The sequence below is a fragment of the Etheostoma spectabile genome, unplaced genomic scaffold (genome assembly GCF_008692095.1).
Source record: "Etheostoma spectabile isolate EspeVRDwgs_2016 unplaced genomic scaffold, UIUC_Espe_1.0 scaffold00008545, whole genome shotgun sequence".
In the NCBI taxonomy this organism is placed as follows: domain Eukaryota; kingdom Metazoa; phylum Chordata; class Actinopteri; order Perciformes; family Percidae; genus Etheostoma; species Etheostoma spectabile.
In genome coordinates this window covers 52,832-59,291 of record NW_022603603.1, presented here as the reverse complement: position 1 = coordinate 59,291, position 6,460 = coordinate 52,832, and positions in this window count along the sequence as shown.

The window sequence follows — 6,460 nt, the reverse complement described above, 5'->3', positions numbered from 1 at the left end:
AGTGTCTGACTGTGAGGGGACAGGCCTGTAGTGTCTGACTGTGAGGGACAGGCTGTAGTGTCTGACTGTGAGGGACGGGCCTGTAGAGTCTGACTGTGAGGGACGGGCCTGTAGAGTCTGACTGTGAGGGACGGCCTGTAGAGTCTGACTGTGGGGAACGGCCTGTAGTGTCTGACTGTGAGGGACAGGCTGTAGAGTCTGACTGTGAGGGACAGGCCTGTAGAGTCTGACTGTGAGGGACGGGCCTGTAGAGTCTGACTGTGAGGGACAGGCCTGTAGAGTCGACTGTGGGGGACATGCTTGTAGAGTCTGACTGTGAGGGACAGGCCTGTAGAGTCTGACTGTGAGGGAGGCTGTGAGTCTGACTGTGAGGGACAGGCCTGTAGAGTCTGACTGTGAGGGACAGGCCTGTAGAGTCTGACGTGGGGGACAGGCCTGTAGAGTCTGACCGTGGGGGACAGGCCTGTAGTGTCACCGTGAGGACGGGCCTGTAGAGTCTGACTGTGAGGGACGGGCCTGTAGAGTCTGACTGTGGGGGACAGGCCTGTAGAGTCTGACTGTGGGGGACAGGCCTGACTGTGGGGGACAGGCCTGTAGAGTCTGACTGTGAGGGAAGGCCTGTAGAGTCTGACTGGGGGACAGGCCTGTAGAGTCTGACTGTGAGGGACGGGCCTGTAGAGTCTGACTGTGAGGGACAGGCCTGTAGTGTCTGACTGTGAGGGACAGGCCTGTAGAGTCTGACTGTGAGGGACAGGCCTGTAGGTCTGACCGTGGGGGACAGGCTGTAGAGTCTGACCGTGGGGTGTGGGGGACAGGCCTTAGAGTCTGACTGTGAGGGACAGGCCTGTAAGTCTGACTGTGGGGGACAGGCCTGTAGAGTCTGACTGTGGGGGACAGGCCTGTAGAGTCTGACTGTGGGGGACAGGCCTGTAGAGTCTGACTGTGAGGGACAGGCCTGTAGAGTCTGACTGTGGGGGACAGGCCTGTAGAGTCTGACTGTGGGGGACAGGCCTGTAGAGTCTGACTGTGAGGGACAGGCCTGTAGAGTCTGACCGTGGGGGACAGGCCTGTAGAGTCTGACTGTGAGGGACAGGCCTGTAGAGTCTGACCGTGGGGGACAGGCCTGTAGAGTCTGACTGTGGGGGACAGGCCTGTAGAGTCTGACTGGGGGACAGGCCTGTAGAGTCTGACTGTGAGGGACAGGCCTGTAGAGTCTGACTGTGGGGGACAGGCCTGTAGAGTCTGACTGTGAGGGACAGGCCTGTAGAGTCTGACTGTGGGGGACAGGCCTGTAGAGTCTGACTGTGAGGGACAGGCCTAACTTTACAGGATCGCTTTATGACAGCCACCTGTGACAGTGACCTGTGTGTGTGTTGTGTGTGTGTGTGTTGTGTGTGTGTGTGTGTGTGTGTGTGTGTGTGTGTGTGTGTGTGGTGTGTGTGTGTGTGTGTGTGTGGGTGTGTGTGTGTGTGTGGTGTGTGGTGTGTGTGTGTGTGTGTGTGTGTGTGTGTGTGTGTGTGTGTGTGTGTGTGGGTGTGTGTGTGGCTTACTGTCATTATGATTTAGGAAATAGACTGCTGTATATTGTGTCCATAAATAGAAAAACATGGTTAAGGTCCTGTTTCTTTACGAAACATGAAAGATAAATGGAAAATGTAATGGACGTGTTGATCCAAGGGGATTGCTTGTTATGTTGGAGATTACCCCAGTTTGCCGTAGATGCACGGAGGAGTCACGAGTTTTGCGGATTTTTACTATGGAACTAGCATCTGTTTCTGCATCAACAATGTGCCCTGAGTCGGCAAACATCTGCTAGCTTCAGGGGGGGGGGCGTTGGATTCTGTGGTTTAGTTAGCGGCTAACATCGCTAGCTTCAGGGGGGGATGTTGGATTCTGTGGTTTAGTTAGCGGAAAATCCGCTAGCTTCAGGGGGGGGGCGTTGGATTCTGTGGTTTAGTTAGCGGCTAACATCCGCTAGCTTCAGGGGGGGGGGACGTTGGATTCTGTGGTTTAGTTAGCGGCTAACATCCGCTAGCTTCAGGGGGGGGATGTTGGATTCTGTGGTTTAGTTAGCGGCTAGTAAACGCATAATTATCAATCTGTGATATCGTGGGGGTCTGGGTGTATTTCTCCAGTCTGTGGTCCGAGTGCTAGCTTTGGGAGTTTGTCATAAGAGCTGCCGTCGTATTTAGCTGCTAGCCCTTTCCCTCGGTCGGATCGCTGGGATCTAGCTCGGTGTTGGGTCAGGGTTAGGGTTAGTCTCTAACCTAGTCTCTAACCAGGGTTAGGGCTAGTCTCTAACCTAGTCTCTAACCAGGGGTAGGGTTAGTCTCTAACCTAGTCTCTAACCAGGGTTAGGGTTAGTCTCTAACCTAGTCTCTAACCAGGGTTAGGGTTAGTCTCTAACCTAGTCTCTAACAGGGTTAGGGTAGTCTCTAACCTAGTCTAACCAGGGTTAGGGCTAGTCTCTACCTAGTCTCTAACCAGGGTTAGGGTTAGTCTCTATAACTAGTCTCTAACCAGGGTTAGGGTTAGTCTCTAACCTAGTCTCTAACCAGGGTTAGGGTTAGTCTCTAACCAGGGTTAGGGTTAGTCTCTAACCTAGTCTCTAACCAGGGTTAGGGTTAGTCTCTAACCTAGTCTCTAACCAGGGTTAGGGTTAGTCTCTAACCTAGTCTCTAACCAGGGTTAGGGTTAGTCTCTAACCTAGTCTCTAACCAGGGTCAGGGTTAGTCTCTAACCTAGTCTCTAACCAGGGTCAGGGTTAGTCTCTAACCTAGTCTCTAACCAGGGTTAGGGTTAGTCTCTAACCTAGTCTCTAACCAGGGTTAGGGTTAGTCTCTAACCTAGTCTCTAACCAGGGTTAGGGTTAGTCTCTAACCTAGTCTCTAACCAGGGTTAGGGTTAGTCTCTAACCTAGACTGTGTCTCAAATCGCGCACTTCCCTTAGTGCACTTACAGAAGTACACTTCGTGCACTACGTACTGTCTTGCATAGTGCGTACATTTTGACAGAGGAGTGTTGTCTCAAATCGCGCCCTACCATGTGCACTTACCGGAAATGACGATCACATTTCATCTCTTCTTCTTCTTCTTCTTCTGTACAATTAGGAATTTCACCAGGGAGAGCATTCCAGTCTGCTATTGTGTTTCGCGAAAAATAATTCCTGCTTTGTTTTTGATCGTTTAACAAAAATAAATGTGATATATTTGCTCCGTGTCACGCCAGGATGACGATTGCGACGCCGCCGTTATGTCACCCCCCCCATTAGCTTCAAACAGTACACACAACTGTATCGTAATATTCGTTCTTGTTACTGCACTCTTAATTCATTAATTATACCTATTCTTTGCAGTCCACTCTTTTATGTATATGCTTATGTTCCTGCTCTAAAAATCAGTAAAGTAAATATTCATTATGTTACTGTTCATTTTAATGCTCAGCGGTTTCATGAGGACACTGTTGCCCATAGATAAGACTGTTGTTATGAAGCATTACCCCTTACAACTTATATTAATATAATAACAATATAATAACAATATAACATACCTTACAACTTACCTAATAGACAAACCATCATTACATCTTTTATATAAGTTGTATTTTTGTTCTAAATGGTCTTCATACAGTGACAATACAATAGTGAAAGCAGAGGGAACAGACCTGACATTTAAATAGACCCGTTCCTTTATATTCATTATATGCTTGCTACAGTCATGCAACGTGTAATACAAAAGATAACAAAGTTAAATACTTTTAATATAATTTTATTTAAAAATGTGCTTGTAGTTCTGCAGGCTCCCCCCAGGCCGTAGCTAGTGTGATGGGGACAGGGACATGAGGGGGGACTTCAGGCTCTCCAGGGATCCTTCTACGGTCTGATGGCCATCGTCACCCCTAAATGACGGCCCTCTATTCCTCGTTGGTCCCTGAAGAGACGGGTTATACAGGATACTCATCAGGGGGAGGCAGTATAAACAGGATCTACATCAGGTGGAGGCAGTATATACAGGATCTACATCAGGTGGAGGCAGTATATACAGGATCTACATCAGGGGGAGGCAGTATAAACAGGATCTACATCAGGTGGAGGCAGTATATACAGGATCTACATCAGGTGGAGGCAGAAACAGTGGATACGTTTTAACATTACGCTACTGTTAACGTTACTGGCTATCAGCTGATCGCTATTTCGCTGAATCGGATCATCGGATTATGTACAACTTGTTAAGATCATACATCTAACACTAAAATCGTCTACAATGGGACGAAAGTTTAACACAAATAACAGTATACTACTACACATGTAACGTTAGCTTATAACTTATTTGCCAATCTGGTTAAACTGCCGCTGTTAGCTAGCTAAGGTTGGCTTGCTAGCACGTCAAATTACGGTACTAATAAACGTTATAATTCGTGGTACAAAAATTATTATCGACTGTAAAATTAACCAAATATACATTTACAAGTGGCTTATATGTATAGCAAAAAGACTCACGTTCAACTTTGTATTGCTCCGTCGGTCTCGCTATCGCGTCTTCGGCCGCCGCTATCTAGTTTTTCAACGGTTGTTAGCCCCGCCCCTTCCGCTACGTAGCCAAGATGGCGACCGTTGAGTGTGGAAAGTGTCCATCGATCTACACTTAACTCTGTGACCGGTTTGAGTACACCATCCGGGTATTTTAAGTACACTGCATTTGACCGCACTTCGACAATGTGAACGCACTATGTACTCAAATAGTTAGTATTTAGTACAGAAGTGCGCGATTTGAGACACAGCCCTAGTCTCTAACCAGGGTTAGGGTTAGTCTCTAACCTAGTCTCTAACCAGGGTCAGGGTTAGTCTCTAACCTAGTCTCTAACCAGGGTTAGGGTTAGTCTCTAACCTAGTCTCTAACCAGGGTCAAGGTTAGTCTCTAACCTAGTCTCTAACCAGGGTCAGGGTTAGTCTCTAACCTAGTCTCTAACCAGGGTCAGGGTTAGTCTCTAACCTAGTCTCTAACCAGGGTCAGGGTTAGTCTCTAACCTAGTCTCTAACCAGGGTCAGGGTTAGTCTCTAACCTAGTCTCTAACCAGGGTCAGGGTTAGTCTCTAACCTAGTCTCTAACCAGGGTCAGGGTTAGTCTCTAACCTAGTCTCTAACCAGGGTCAGGGTTAGTCTCTAACCTAGTCTCTAACCAGGGTTAGGGTTAGTCTCTAACCTAGTCTCTAACCAGGGTTAGGGTTAGTCTCTAACCTAGTCTCTAACCAGGGTTAGGGTTAGTCTCTAACCTAGTCTCTAACCAGGGTTAGGGTTAGTCTCTAACCTAGTCTCTAACCAGGGTCAGGGTTAGTCTCTAACCTAGTCTCTAACCAGGGTCAGGGTTAGTCTCTAACCTAGTCTCTAACCAGGGTTAGGGTTAGTCTCTAACCTAGTCTCTAACCAGGGTCAGGGTTAGTCTCTAACCTAGTCTCTAACCAGGGTTAGGGTTAGTCTCTAACCTAGTCTCTAACCAGGGTCAGGGTTAGTCTCTAACCTAGTCTCTAACCAGGGTCAGGGTTAGTCTCTAACCTAGTCTCTAACCAGGGTTAGGGTTAGTCTCTAACCTAGTCTCTAACCAGGGTTAGGGTTAGTCTCTAACCTGGTCTTGGTGTTGTGTCTCAGTAGTGTCCAGTGTGTCCGTCTCTGTTTTGATGAACGCTATAAAGCCGACACGTTGGCTTTATTTTTGTAAGTGAAGATGTTCGTGTTTTGTGTGACAACAACGTTACACCCAGCCCTTCGCCTAGTGGACTAGATAGGATGCTGACAACAGGTAACCATAGCTACCTCTCTGTCCTCTGATAGGATGCTGACAACAGGTAACCATAGCTACCTCTCTGTCCTCTGATAGGATGCTGACAACAGGTAACCATAGCTACCTCTCTGTCCTCTGATAGGATGCTGACAACAGGTAACCATAGCTACCTCTCTGTCCTCTGATAGGATGCTGATAACAGGTAACCATAGCTACCTCTCTGTCCTCTGCCTGCCGTGAGCGTTTCAGTGCCCGGTCTGCGGCAGGTAGCATCGGGGGTGTTACTTGCCGGTGGTCTATCGGTCTGCCCTGGACTGGAGCCTGCAGGCCTCAGGTTTCAGTCTGGTGGTCTATCGGTCTGCCCTGGACTGGAGCCTACATGCCTCAGGTTTCAGTCTGGTGGTCTTAACCTCACCAGTGATGGTGAGAATCCAGGGCTGTCGGAGGGCTGGCCCGTTTTAAGGCCGCATGAGTTGAGGACTGGTTCTTCTTGTCAAAGGTAGCCTGTGGAAATGTGTCCTAACCCCAGCTGCCTTAGCCCTGTACAGGTCCTTACTGCAGCCCCCCCAGCCTTAGCCCTGTACAGGTCCTTACTGCAGCCCCCCCCCAGCCTTAGCCCTGTACAGGTCCTTACTGCAGCCCCCCCCCAGCCTTAGCCCTGTACAGGTCCTTACTGCAGCCCC